This window comes from Athene noctua, chromosome 14 (genome assembly GCF_965140245.1).
Source record: "Athene noctua chromosome 14, bAthNoc1.hap1.1, whole genome shotgun sequence".
Lineage (NCBI taxonomy): Eukaryota > Metazoa > Chordata > Aves > Strigiformes > Strigidae > Athene > Athene noctua.
The window spans coordinates 9,642,229-9,657,524 of record NC_134050.1 but is presented as its reverse complement, the minus strand read 5'-3'; the positions used below and the strand labels follow the sequence as shown (position 1 = coordinate 9,657,524).

The 15,296-nt window shown below is 42.9% G+C and overlaps 1 protein-coding gene across 4 annotated transcripts in view; it reads left to right on the top strand.

Annotated features, from left to right (window-relative positions):
- The first annotated feature begins 3,480 nt into the window (after nt 1–3,480).
- Nucleotides 3,481–15,296, top strand: part of SHANK2 (SH3 and multiple ankyrin repeat domains 2) — a 362,639-nt gene continuing 350,823 nt past the window's right edge. For all 4 annotated transcript variants that reach the window (XM_074918532.1, XM_074918533.1, XM_074918531.1 and 1 more), the window contains exons 1-2: nt 3,481–3,570; nt 12,311–12,435. The gene's annotated coding sequence lies outside the window, so the exon portion shown is untranslated. The remainder of the gene's footprint in view (nt 3,571–12,310; nt 12,436–15,296) is intronic.

Sequence of the window (15,296 nt, the reverse complement as noted above, 5' to 3'; positions counted from 1 at the left end):
CTGTGTCTAACTGGTGCTTTTAATGACTTTTATTATTCTTGAAGGAATCCTTAAAGAACTGCTAGAGAAATGTATTCACAGTCACAGAAAAAAAAATGCATTAATTTAACTTTGTATTGGTTTAATCTTAATAAACTGGCTTATTAAGGCAGGCTGATAAACCATTTCTGAGTGGAAGGGGGAAAATACTGAAGAAGTATGGAAGCAAAGTATGAAAATGGGATAAAGATCTCAAAACATCACACCCAAAAGGAGCTTAGGAAGTCAGACTTTGAGAGTATTGAACAGAGCATAGAAAAGGATCAGATTCAGTGGTGAGGATCTTATGAACAGGACCATTTAAGAGAGCGAGGGGTTTGAGTTCTTATCTGCAAGTAAATACATTCTTCAGAATTATTTAAAATATTAAAATTGGCCAGGAAAGTGCTTTTTATGAGTTTTAGCAAATGTGCAAAAAAAAAAAAATCTAAATAAAATTCCCTAGCTAACTTATAGAATTTCATATTTTTGGAAGCATAAAAATGCCAAGGAATAAGGAATATGTAGGGTATTTCTAACAAAATATTTCGCTTTTTCTCTTGTACAAGAAATCTGAATTTGGAGTCTACCCCATTATTGCTTTAGTTCTACCCTGATTTCTGTAATTCAGCTACATGCAGGTTCCATTTGACAGCAGGTTTAAAAATCTTGTAATAAATCTAATGCTGACTTGCATTCAAAATTACCAGAATGCACTGAAATCAGGTCATTAATCTAAAACAATGAAAGGTTAAAAAGTCCTTGAAACTTCCTTTGCTGCAAATAAGAAACATTGGGTTTCATCCCACCTAACACTCTTAGCCTACAAAGTGTTAGTTCTCCAGTCTAATATAATTAATAGTCAAACATGTCCATGAAACAAAGTTCTTCCAAGTTGCAAAGTTTTTTCATGTCTGTGAAATATAGAGAATTTCTCTTGCTGTACTCACTTTCTATGCTTTTGGAAAAATAAAATGTTACAGACAATTTCCTAATATCACATCCCAACTTACCACATTTTTCAGGCAACTGGTTATAGTTGGGAGTAGCTTCTTTGTCCCAGTTTTCTTAGCTCTTACTCAGCTGAAGCTCCTGAAGGTCATTGTAATTTATTTTTTTTTTTTTTAAGGAACCTGAAGATCTAGAAACTGCAAATGTATTTAATTATAGATAAAGCTTTGGTAGGGCTTAACTCACCCAGGTAAAGTTTTAGACATCACAGTTAGAAAAACTGGGGGACTTAACAAATTTGTTTGTGCTTTCCTGTTGTCTCTATCGGTATTTATAAAATACTTGAAGGATGCCAAATGTATTTTGCATTTTAGGCTTGACAAAGAAATATATACAGATCAATTTGATTGTACTTTGAGCTTTTAATTTGACATTTGATGAAGATAGGTGTTAATTAGCAGTAAAAATATGGATGCAGAATTATGCACTTCATGCAGAGCAACTGTCAGCTATTGTCGCTGACATAAGTAATTTTCATTTGCACTTTTGGTACGCTGGTCATTGGATTCAATATTGACTTTTGAATTACAGCATAAAGAGGAAGGAAATACTTTTCACTGGGTTTTTTTTGCTGCTGCTGCTGTTTATTGTTTGCAAGTTTTTAATTGTAAAAGATGCAGTAGATGGAGTTTTTCTTCTTAGCACTGCTGTCCTATTTTCCCATGATATCCCCTGGGGATCTAACATGAGTTTAAGTAAGTCCATTTTTTCTCGACTGACAGAACAAATGTTCAGATGCTTTAAAATTTAAAGAGCAAAATGTAGGGATGGGTAAATCAGTTTAGAAGAAGTAGGAAATTCCCATTCAAATAAAATAGCCTTCTTTTGGTTTGTTTGCTTGCTTGCTTGCTTCTGGGTTGGTTTTGTTTGCTTTTGATTTCCTATAACGATGTTACATTTTGAGAGCGAGGCATTCCCAACATCCTTCATTATATCTAAAAGGAAGGACGTCCATGTATCCTCAAGGACTTGCAACCAGTAGGGAGAATTCCATGTGAACTTTGCCGGTGAATGCACCTATGTGCACAAGACCTTTTGCATGAAAATTATTTTCATGGCACGCAGTTTAATGTTCATTAATATTTATGAGGTAACATGGTTGCTCTGTGTATATTAAAGAATATTCTCCTTTTCAAGGACGTTTCTTGTTTAAAAAGAGCTATTTGAGAGCTACCATAGTAGAATGTTTTGTAACTATACAGAGCAGTTCAGCAAGTCCAAAGGTGTGTTACTAAAGATATTTATGTGTATTTTCTGATCTATTTATTTTGAAATGGCTTATGTAGAAAAAAATATAGTGAGAGTCATTAACGTCCAGTGTGGCATTGTGCCACTCCTTCAAGTGGTCTGAAATCCATATTCTTGTGTGGAGAAACTTGAAATTTGCACTAAGTGGCATTATTAATTCAAAATTGGTGTCATTTGGGGATAAAAAGAGGCAAAGATACAGCATTTTTAGAACAATATTTTACCGAGTACTGGTCCTAACTCTGTTGTGGCCATCAAGAACTCAAACTACGGTTCTCATGTCTCCAGATCCTTTCGGTGGCTTGGCAGTGATCCATCCCAGTTGGAAATGAGTGAGAGCTGTCGGCGATTCGGCCCGTGCCATGACCAGCTGGGATGCTCGGCGTTACCGGCCGAGCGGTAGCTGCCCCGGGGCTGCGGGTGCGTCATGTCTGGGAAGATGTGGAGAAATGGCAGCAGCTCCTCCCTGCATCTGTGCCCGTATCTCCATCCAGGGTTTCCCCACAGATTTGTGGTCCCTGCGCCCACCCCACGCTTGGATCCCCCTCATGGGTCGAGCCTCACACCTTCGGTTCCTCTAGGACATCCCTGTCAGAAGTTCCAGCCTTCCCCCGCCGGCTGCGATACTCGTCCCTGCAGGCGGCGGCGTTGGCTGGTGCGTGGCTCAGCGCCCGGGGTGCCGGCCCGAGCCCCTCGGCAGGCCCCGAGGAGGCCGCAGCTGGCAGCGTCTGCACCCCTCAGGGCACTGCGCTGGCAGCGCCAGACGCGGAGGACAGCGGGGGCAGCAAGAAGAAAAAATAAAACCCCAAGAAGATTGAGTGGGCAGTGACCGGCGGCAGCAGCCAGCCGGCCCCGCTCCGGGCGGCGGGCACTGACCAGCCCCGCCGACAGTGCAAGTATCGCGGCGGCGCGCCCCTCGCCCTGGCGCCTCGGCGGGGCCCGGGCGGCAACATGGGGCGGGCGGGGGGCAGCGCCGGGGGCGCCTCTCCCTCGGCCGCAGCGCGGCCCCTCGGCGGGGGCAGCCGGTCAGCGCGGCGGCAGCGGCGGGAACCGACGGCGGCGCGGGCTGAGGCGCGGGGGGGCCGGCTCGGGCTGCGAGGCGGGCGCTGCCTGTCTGAGCGCGGGGGGCGGCTCCCCGGCCCGGCCCCCCCCACCCCGCCCGCCCGCCCGCCCTGGGAAACGCGGCCCCGCCGAGCCCGGGCGGTGGCGGAGGTGGCGGCAGCCGGGCGTGAGGGCAGCGCAGTGCCCGCCGCCCCCTCGCAGCTTCCCGCCCCGTCCCTCGCCCCGCGACAGGTAGGCGCGGCCCGGGGGGTTGGGGGGGCCGCGGCCGCCGGTCTGGCCCCGCGGGACCGGCTCTGCCCCGTCTGGGCGGGCGGTGGCTGGTCGCCCCTTGCAGGCGGCAGGTGAAACGGGGGGGGTCGGGAAGGGCGTGGAGCGGAGGTGCCTGCGGGCGGGCGGGCGGGCGCCCCATCGCCCCTTGACTTTGGCGGCGGAGTTTCGTTCGGCCGGCGGCGCGGGCAGCGCTGTCCCACAGCCGGGGCGGGCGATGCCGCTTGGCTGGCAGGCGCCTTTCCGGCCTCGCTGCCCGCCGGGGATGGGAGCGGTGAAGCGGCGCGTTCGGGGGTGCTGAGGGTGGGGGTGAGGGGGGTGCGCGGCTGTGGGGAGGCGGCAGGGGGAGGGCGCGCCGTGGGCCGGGCAGGCAGGGTGCAGGCAGGTGCCCGGGTGGCCCCGGCCCTCAGATAGCTGCTGCTGCTGGTGGTGGTACAAGGACAGCCTGACTTTTTGCACAGAAGTAAGCAAAGAAGTAGGGAGTGCTAAATCCTCGCTCGAAGCGGAGCGACCTTTCCTCACGCTGCTTGTATGACTGCGAGCAGCAGGTTGAGGTAGGAGAGGAGAAGGGGATCGGAGTGTGAATAGCGGGAAAGTGCTTCCCGAGGGCCCCATGGAGGAGTAAAAGCGGTGGGAAGTCCACTCGGCTGCGGGTGAGCTGTTGGCGTGCTCAGTCCGAAACACCTGTGTAAGTAGGCCTCGCACAGGTGGTCACAAAACCTCCCTGCAAGTAACTGAATGCACCAGTGAATTTATTATTCTCCTGAAAGTTTTTACATCCTTTCCTTTTCTTCTTTACTGTGGTCTTGGCTCTGTTTAACTCCTCGGTATAACCTGCATTGTTGAAGGGAGTCTTTGTCAGGGGGAAAAAAAAAAGTCCTCAAAAACAAATGCTATCTTTGTTTAAAGCTATTTGTGGATCAAGGTTGTGACTTAACTGTGAAGTAGCATGGCTCTTCTTTGCTTACATTAAAAACACAATAACACATTAAAATAATCAAAGTCTTGGGAGGTAACTAGGCTGAAAGGCAGTTCAGCAGTGTGAGACTTTAATGTAGGTTTTACAATATCTCATCTCTCTTGTGAATAAATATATAATTAGTGGTAGGCCTTTTTGCAGCTTTTCTTCCTGTGGCTTATTTGACAAAGTCCTTCAGGGCAGAGATTATAATTGATAATACTTCTAGTCTTCCCCACTTTCTTCCCAAGGTCTGTAGCTGTGTCTTTAGGTGTTTATGTTTGTTACGGTATGCTATGTTATTTTATTGGGACAGAATGCTATTTTAAAACTCGCTGTGTGTTGAGTGGATTGGATTTCCTGTGGACCTGTCTGAATCAGAGTTGTGATTGCCTAATCGCCTATGATTGTGATAAATGCGAATCAATAAACAACATTGTCCTTCTAGTCTCATGTTCTTCTTATAATACATTTGTATCACCCGGCACAGCATGGCCTTAATCTGCTTGTCATTGTGGAACAAAGAATAGAGAATAGCACCTAGCCCTGTTACACCTGAGGGGGTACGTAGGTGAAGCAGCAGTGGCTGCCTGGAGGATGTTCTTTGGGCTCAGTAAAGTGCTGATGAGCACCCCATCTCCTGTCTGCAGTGGGAAACAGGGAGCAGTTGCACATCCACCACCTTAGATGTAACAGGAGGCAACAAGAAAATAAAGTATGAATCCACCCTTTCTAGGTTTCTGTTCTGTTTAAAAGTTGCAGCTACAATTAGTGAACTAGAGCACCTGCTGTTAAATTTTTGGATCTGTTGCTGGATACCACCGTGGGAGTTTTCAGGCTTGGGTGTGGATGTGAGTGGAAACTAGCAGGTCCTCAGCACCTCTGAAATGTCGTGAGTTTCAAACAGACATGTATATGCATTTCATAGCTCCGAGACACTGAAGTCCCAGCTGTCCTCTAGGATGTCATAGAACATTAACTTTGCCCATATCTTCTATATTAAAAATCCAAGGACTCCAGTTAGGCCAAATATGTTAATCCCCCAGAAATAAAATGAGCACAAACCGCAAACAGGGTGAAGGGAAAGAGAAATGTTGTCAGTGCTCAGTTCCTTGCAGTGGCAGGAGGGGGTGAGCAGGTTAGCTGAATCCCAGTTAGGAGAAGCACTCCTGGTCGTGTAGAAGGAGGCAAAATGGCCTCAAAAGGCCCTTGCTGAAATAGGGGCAATGCTTTGCTCACTCCCAAATTTGATGGTCCATATAAACTTCCATATATTAGGTATAATCACCACCCAGGCATTTGCAATGATTTTCTGCAGCACCTCCAAACTACAGTGCAGCTTTGGTATTCCTTCTCTAGCCACAATTGGTCTGACGGTTTGGAAAAATTAAGCTGAAAAAGATAGCAGCTGATTTTAGGTAGCCAGGCTTGAAGACTGGCCAGATGCAGTATTATTCCTGCACACCTTGCTGTAAACTAGAATTAAAAGCCCATGAAGATATGGCTGAGAGTCAGGGCCATCAGACAAATTCTTTGCATTGATTCTGACTAGGTCTTTTGGTAGCCCTTGTTTTATCCCACAGCACTCATGCTTTCCACTGCTGTTATGTCCAGAAAAAATAATTTTTAATTTCTGCAGGTTGATCATCACCTGCATCTGTCCCAGCTTTTCTCTTTTCCCTCACACTTCTGCTTCTCTGTCTCTCAGCTGAGGTTATTGAAGCTTTCTGTTGTTTTTTTTTTAGTTTAGAAATTTCTCAGATTTAGACCCCTGGGTCATTTAGATCCCCCACTCAGAAATAGCCCTGGCTCTTTCTCACTACAGGCTGCTCGCAGCTGGTGACCACAGCAATTTCTGAGTAGTTTGTGTCTCAGAAATAGTACTGCTCCTCACCCTGTGTTTCTGGATTGGTGAACCTGCAGCTTTAGCCCTTCAGGACGTACTGCAGGTAAGGTGCCTGCAGGGTATCTAGGAGGTGAGGAAGGTGGAGGGGTGGGAGGTGTGCTTCTCTTTCTCTGCATCAGCCAAGAGCCATCCAAAGAAGAGAAAGTGAATTATGCAAGAGACTTCAGTGGCTTGATCAAATTTCTTTCTTAAGTTTCATTGGCAGACTTCAATTTCACCGTTTCTGAGGTCAGACTGTTATGTTGGGGAGTTTGACGAGCATTCGCTGGGTAACAGAACGGCGAGTTCCTAGAGAAGCCCCTCAGAGCCCCAGTGTGACGTAGGTCTTCCCATCAAACTAGTTTTTGATTAATTAAAAAAGTATGCACCCTAGATAGTGTGAACTCTTTGATAAGGATAGTGAAGGCAAATTATTTATCTTTGGCCTTTTAATACTTTTTTGACCTTTGCTTATTTCTTCTGTTAGCTGTTCGTGTCTCTTGCATATCTGAAACATCTTTGCTGAAACCAACAGGAGGATCATTGCTCTATTTTCTAACTTCTCAATCTTGTCCTAATCAAAAATGTAAATACATGCATAATGATTTGCATGTCATTAACTTCAGAAAAACACTGTCATGCTAAAATCAATGTTTTTTAGAATCTAATTTTCCTGCCTGACTGAGAAGTAGCACCTGGAATTCACAAACCAAGAATTCTGAAAATATTAACTACTTTCAGCACCACTGTTTACTTTCTGCATTTTTCAGTTCAGCCAGGGAAGAAAATTAATTTAAAAATACGGTGATTTTTCTAACCAGTTTCTCTCTTCAGTCTTCATACTTCAACAAAAAGCTTAATTGTTTTGGGTTTTTTTAAATTTAAAAATGAACAAATTTAGCATGGTATATACTTAAACTCAACTTGCTAGCACTGGTCTTGTTGTGATCATTTATGAACACAGCATCTAACACGTTCTAGGTATTTCAGGAAAAATACCTACACCTGTGGACAGGAACTTGCAGATTTTGGGGAATACAGGGAAAGCAGGAGAAAATAATGTCATTGGAGCTAGGGTAGCAGTGTGGCTGACCCTGGCTTTCAGTTTCTCGAGCACCGAGCTTTGTGTGTGAACTGAAAAGATCGGGCTGTGAGTCTCTGTATGGAGCAATCAGTAGACAAGGATACGACACAGGCGCTTTGCCAACAGTTTACACAAGTGTTTTTGCTTGATGTCAGAGATGCTCAGAATAAAAATTCTTGGGTTCTCGCTTGGTTGTGGAGATGATTGTCACTGACATCTCAGAGGTGCTGAGTATGTGTATTTGACGCAGTCGTTCTATATTTAAGGATAAGCAGAGGAGATTTAATTCATGTTAAAAACCTAGAGGCCCTTGATATGCATTGTTTGCCCGGAACTCAAGTCTTGTTTTAATAGGCTGCCTTGAAGTCAGTGAGTCTGTAAGCCAGCACAGGGTTACTTTGGATCAGATGCCATAGTTTATAAGGGCTAGCCCTGTCTGAAAGCGCTCATGGTCTTTGAAAACAGGATTATCAGCAGTACTGCAAATGGTGTGTTGCTGGAGTGCATTATTGGTTAGAAATGCACGTTCTGGACCCCTTAGGAGCAAAGAGAAAGTGCCACTGTTACTGAGGATTCAATATAGCAGCTTTAACATGTCTTTTCTTTCAAGAAGAAGGGGAAAACAGCGTACAGCATTTCTGTTGATACAAATAAAGACCTACGTCTAAATGGTGAGAGAAAACATAAGGCAAACTGTGGATCAGATTTAAGTTTAAGTTATATTTGAAAAAGCATTTTGATAGATTTTTACTATGACACATTTGGTTCTGTCTGATGTCTGAGATACGGTAGCTGTATTTCATGCTCAGCATTGTTTCTAAGAAATGTCCTTATTAGAATTAAACAGTATACAATCTCTCACTTAAACCCAAGCAAAACCTTTTTTTGGAAAGCTGCTAAGTTTCTAGAAACCAGCTAGGCTACTGTGTCTTTTTGGTGGAGAGAAGCATGGGAAAGCGATGCACCATGTTCACTCTTGGGCATTTATTCTTGTGTGTAGGGGTCTGTCATAGCTTATGGGGAAACACACACTGTGCCCGGCAGTGGGAGTGTGCTGTGAGGATCTTGATAGCTGTGCATGGCTGAGCAATAGGATGCTTAATGAGGGGGTGCTGAATGATGCAGTGTGTTGTGCCAACACCTTCTTAGAGGCACCAGATCATGCTTTTACAATTAAATAAAATAGGCCAGTGGCTGTTCTCCATCCCGAGGCCAAATGGTATGGCACAACTCCTTCCTGCGCACCTGAGCTTGCTTTCTTTCCAGAAGGGACTGGCAGTGACCACACTGGCTGTCAGGGTGGTGCCTGGTGTCTCCAAGTGCCCGAGTTGTGCCCAGTCACTCGCTCTCTGGAATCCTGGGGTGAGCAGGCAAAAAACATGCTAGCGAGAGTGCAGGCAATTAAGCTGCATAAACAATCTCTGGTCTATTTTGTTTACTAGTAAAGTTGTAGCCGTAATGTTCCAAGACCTGTGGTGTAGTTCTTCTGAAATTCTTCTTGCACATACATGTAGAAGGGTTGTATGTAATTGATTTAAACCATTTCATTCCTACTTTTGGATTCTAAATGCCTCTGATTTTGGTAACACCATTATGCTTAGCCATGTACACCGGTTCATCATTGCAATTTCAGATTCATAGCGCACGTGTGCTTTTTGTTTAATTAATCTTTACTGACAAAATATCAACAGAGCAAGTGCTTGACAAAATTTGAGAATCATAATGAGGATGCAGTCGTTACGGAAATACAGTTCTGGGACTAACATCCTTTCAATTACAAACTGAGAATATTTACTCTGTCTGAGTAAATTTTGAAAGTGAACCTCAGATAAACAGTTAGTTAAGTGGTATTTTTATGTTCAACACAGACTGTGAAGCCATGATACCAGCAGTTTAAGCTTTAAAGTTTAATCATCAGAGTATAACAGAGAATATGTTCAACAGTCATTCTGTTTATCAAGATACTCTTTTAATTTGTGTTAATATAAATATTGAAATATAAATGATGCAATATTTATATCTTAAAATTGTGTTAATATAAATCTGTGTTAATATAAATATTTCAGTATAAATATTTTAAATCATCCAGCCATTCCACTCTCATGACTTTTACCTGGGAATGCAAGAAGATGCTGTGTGTCTTGAATAGTTTGTGACTTCTGCAGATCATCCTTTCACATTGTTAAGTCATTTATAACAGCCGATGGTCACTGATGGGTTGTACCAGCTGGAATGAAGCACGACTAGAGTACTGAGGGGAAAAAAGGGTAGGTGAGAAAAACGAGCAAAGGAGGTAGATACTAAGGAAGCAGAGATGCAGCGTGATGACCAAGAGTGAAGCCTAGCACAGTTAAGGTGTTGTATTATGTTAATTATAACCAGGGAGAAAGTGTTTGCTGACCTTCATGTGGGACATATAGATAAAAATAATCAGTGGAAAAGGCAGCAAAAGAAGTGTTAGAAAAAGTCCTTAAAATGCCATGTATTTAATCCTGTTGGTAAAAGGATCTGTTGGTGGTGAAAATTAATATCTCTGTTTCCCAGCCTGTAAGAAATGTAAAATTCTTGTCCAGATTTAGCTTAGCTTCTGATACATCCTTTGGCTTTCTGCATTTCTGCTTGAACTGGTGTTCAGTTTCTTCATTAAGCTGTAAAAGTTGTGATTAGTCAGTTCTGCGGCTAGAGGTCTTTTACACCTAAGTTACTCGCCCCTTGGGAAACATTTTAAGTGTCTCCTCTCAGATTTGTTTTGGTAAGAAATCTGGACCAGTCGGCTTGGTAGCTTAAGGGGTCACTGACAGTGTGTTATACACCAGCTCCAATCTAATTTTTAACCAAAATGTAGGCTATAATTAAACTAGGCATATAATTAAAGGATTTGAGATAAAACTTTTCTGGGTACAAAAAGATGCTTTTGTAATGAGAAAAGCCTGTGCTCAGATCCCATCATTCTATTTTAAAAGGAGGACTGATTGCAGAAACTGTGGTGTACTGTAGGCAGTTAGTGTTACTCGTATGTGTATTTTGAAAGCAGCTTTTCCTGTGGAAGAGATGTGAATAGGGTGTGTCACTGGAAACCATATTGCATTTTGGTTAACAGTCGCATTTTGGTTAAAATTGGTGTGTAATAACGTTTCTCCATTTCCCCACTATTTTCAAATGTTTTACTGACCACTGTAACATAGAAAGATTTTTTTTCAATCAAAAAGAGTTGAGTTCCTCCACATATAATGCCCCTTATGAAGTTACGAACTGGGAGGGATTCCCACCAGAGCCTCACTGCCACACTGCAGGCAGGGAGGGGGGATCAGAGACCTCCTCTCTGGAGAGGGACTTTCAAAAGACCTGATCTGATGAAAAAGGGAGTGTAATAAAACTTGTGCCACTTGTCAGCCTTCGGGTTTCTCCCAGGACATGCCCTTACAGCTTCGATGTTAGCAGTAAGAGTAGGTTTTAAACTGGCAGGTAGCTTCCACTAGCTCTTTTAGACCAGCTGCTTTCCAAGTAGGTCCCCCTTACAGCATGCCATCACTGTAGCAAGCTCAGTAATTTGGCTCATCAATTTATTCTGGCGTGTATACATATCTGTAGCCATTATATCTGAAAATAGATTTTTAAGTATGTTATAAATGATTGTAGCTCTTTGAAACATTATGTCTCTCTTAAATGATATCTATCCAATTAGCCAATATTCTCACAGGACATGACTTTGGTGTAGCATATTGTTATTAGTTTTGTTATTATACATTACTTCAGTGAGACTGTAGAATGATTCTACCATCAGTGCAGTGGACTGTTCGATTTCTGTCTTCTCCAGGAAATATTAAGATAGGATTTTCTGAAGCCTATTATAGCCTGAAAAACCTAAGCAGGAAGATAATACCCTTTCTACTACTGATGGTCACATATACTTTGTTACCCATTGTCTGCTCCTAGGAATAATAAAAAAAAAAAAAAGTGACTGCTGGCCCATTATTTCTTTTTTAACTTTACTGTTTGTTGTTTTATGTATTTTTCAGTAAGAATGTCTAGTATTGATTCTCAGAAGCTGGAATTGCCGTGGGAGCAACAAAAGTTGCTGTGTACCAAAGACCTAGTTCAGCTGAGTTATCACCCATCTCCTATCACGTACTGATAGGCTGTTCAGATTAGACCTGAAGAGGTTGAGAAGTTCAAAATGAAATGGCAGTGGGTTTTGGTAGACAAGGCTTGTCTACCTGTCTGCTGCAGGCAACTGCAGTTCACAAGCATGTAATGCGTATTAGGATCAGCAAGACTTGTCAGCTGTGGGCTCCTGAGAGCAGAGATCAAGATGAGAACTCAAGCAAAAAGACACCTTTTTTGTTTTTTTCACTGCTTGCTATTGTGAAGCAGGGCCAGGAACCAGGGCAAAATTGTGGCCTGCACTGAATGGCTTACAGGGCTTTACTGCTTTAAAATACATTTAATTATGGGTTGGTTTCATTTCATCTAACTTTTCGGGTGCCTTCAGTGGTGAATAGAGAAGGAGCCATCTTTGCAAGGGTGAGTTTCACTCTGCCGCCTGAGCTCACAGTGCTGGCTGCCTGGCAGGGATGGGAGAGCTGGCTGCTGGAGCCCAGAAAGCTCTGTGTTTGTGCTCTGGTGGCTCTCAGGCTTGAGGGGGGAGGACTGAGGAACTTCCAGGTGGAAGGCTGGCCACTCCGCTCTCTGACTTCTCTTTAAAATGGGCCTGAAATCTGCTTGGGAAGTCAACAACCCACAGTGATGTAATGCTTTTCCCATTTCTCACTTTCAGCCCTGTTTCATCCGCTTTGATCCATCCATTCCCGATTGGAAAGCACAAGCCCAGCAGGAGGGAGCAGCGGGCTGCAGGCTCACCTTTGCAGGTGCCAGCCACCCTACCAACAGCTCTGCTCCCAGGTGTGAGGTAAGGTCATACGGTGTGTGTGGGGGATGGGCTTCTCACACGAGGGAAGAACAATTTCAAGGTCGGCACCAAATATCCTCCCTGGCCTTTTACCCCACAGAAGTTGTCTCATGCTTGTGGATGCTGTTTTTAATCTGTTTTCTTCCCCTCAGCTGTAAGTCTGAGATCCCCCCCAGTGCTGTCCTCTGCGTAGCTACAACTGTGTGAGGGGTGAGAGCTGGTGAGAGGCAGCCGTCCCTCTCCTCCTGCAGTCTGACCTTAGTTTTGAGGTTTCCTCACAGCTACCATGGGTGCTGGTAGTCGCTGCGCACCATCTTCATGGTTTGTCCTCTGCTGTCTCCCAGCTCACCAGCCTGTAGTTGAGGTGTTATCTATGCTTTGCAAATACCACAAGCACCACCTGCAAAACTGAACTGAACCTACCATTTTTCCATCTGATGAAAAAGCATTACAGAAGGAAAATATGCTTTTTGCTTTTTTTTTTTTTAAATTTCTCCTGCTGTGTGAATGAGAAAAGTGTGCTTCATCTTGCCATCAGTGTAGTGTTTACCTGGTAGCGAAGATTACCTCTAAACAAATACTTGAAAATGAAGAACTTGAAATGAAATGAAAGAACTTAGCTTTTCACAAATTCTGCTTTTTACTCTGGCCTTTGCACTTTTACAGTCAGGCTTGAAAAGTTATGTTTTTCTATCACTGTGAATGCCGCTTAGCTTGTCAGTCATTGTAAAATGAATGTGTAGAATAAAGCAACGTGAAATTTTTAGACTTCAAAACCCATGAAAAACATTTGAGGAACAAAAGTGTTTATTTTATGTACTTTGAGATCCTCAGCTGGTGTCAGCAGCTCTGCTGAAGTCAGTTTAGTTATGCCACCTCGGAACCGATGGCAAAATAATCAAATGTTAATGCAAAGAGCAGGCACTGTGAAGCAGCCTTTAAAGGCCACATGGAAGAAAGTATAACAAGGTCCCTAAAAGATCCATACTACAAAAAATGGTCCATGGTAGTGTTTTGCTTTTCTACGCTTCTCCTTTCTCCTGTTCCCCTTCTTGTGATATTCCAATAACACTGTATTCTTCATTTTTTCTCCTGAGGAGAATGATACCTTTTCCGAGCTGTGCAATGGCAGTGCAGTGGCTTATATCCCATGGAGTTGGGTCATAGTGTGGCACTGTTTATTTGGTTTCCAGTGGATTATATTTCTAATCCCAAATGTCTATATACAACTGCATTCTTGTGTCTGATGGCTTTTCCACCTTCCCTTCTATTGAGGACATGATCTTCATTTTTAATGAGTTCCTGAAATACAAACCTCTGTATGTTTTGAAGGCAGAAAAGAGAAAGTTTGAACTTCTTAAAAATTCAACTGAAAATGTGAACATTTCCTTGAAGCTTCCTCTCCTGTGGTGATCCAGCCATTTGGTACCACCTTCTCTCTTCTGTCAACAAAACTGGACTAAAACTTTGAAGATTACGGTGAAACTTTTCTCACATGAGACCAGATTGGCAAAGGTGTAAAACTCCATGAAATTAAACTCATCAAACTACTTTTTGCTTCCCTTTTTGCAAATCTCCCTTATTTGCCAAATCATATGGGACAAAAACGCAACACCAGTTACGCTGAATGTAGCAGCTTAGCAATGTTCCTTGCTCTCGGTAATAACTTTTAGCAGAAAATGCATGCTGACTTTTTTGTGCAGTTTGGTCATGCTTACTAATTTTAGTCAGTAATAGAATATTACGTAGTACAAAATGACATGTATAGTAGTATATTCATCGTATTAACATTTATTGATACGTAGGTTTCTACCGTTTTTAACTGAAACTGAAGATAATATTGTACTCAGTTCCTCAGATACCAACATTTCCTTATGTTCCCATGAAGTATAGTCTTAATTAATTGCCTTTCATAATTTATATTGCACATCAGTGTTACTTTAACCCAAGCCTTGCTCCACAATGTTGTTGCAATTGTTGTTCTTACTTTTTTCCCTCTTAACATTTGGCTACAGATGAATTGTTCATGAAATTATTGTTCAGTATTTTGACTTCTCTCCAGTTCTGTCAGCTCTCACTTTGAAAACTACTTTTTAATCTCTCTCTCTCCTTTTTTTAAACTACTTGAGCTAGATGGTAGCTGTAGCTTTTCAGTTTGGAAATTTGTGATTTTTTTCTTTTTTTTTTTTTGTTGTAAACAGTTTATTATATTGTAATCTCTCTGTAAGTAGCTAAAAATTATAAAACTTTGAAGAGTTTATATAGAGAGAAACATCACGTATACAACCTTTAAATAGGTCATCTCTGAAAGGCATCTGTTCAACTGGTGACCAGACGAGTGAACAAAATCAATTGTTTTCTAGATCTTTGTTTATATGTCAGTTGATAAAGAGATAAGGACTTCAGATTTCCATGTAAATATTACATCTTTCCTTGAGCAATAAAGAATTCCTGTGTTTGTAGAATCAGATTCACAGATGCAAAACAACAAGAAAATAAAGCTCAATATGAAACAAAAATGAATTTAATTCCTGCTTTAGGCTCGCTTTCCACTGAGCCTGTGAAATCACGACAGTGGGAGAGCTTGGGTCCCCTTGGGCACTTCTGGCTGATGTGCAACTTCCTGATCTTCTAAACGTGTTCAGTGTGCTCAGTCCCTGTGCTTCACCCAGAGTATTTTTATCATTTTCTCACAAAGTGTATACAAATGTTGCATTGATAGTTGTAAATATATACAAAAATATTTGTGGTTCAGTAGCACCTAGAGCTGTTAAACAGGTGGCATTTTGTCCTGCTATGTACTGTAGAGAACATTGGTTTTGCCTTGAAAGCTGTCTGGCTTAAATGGAATGTA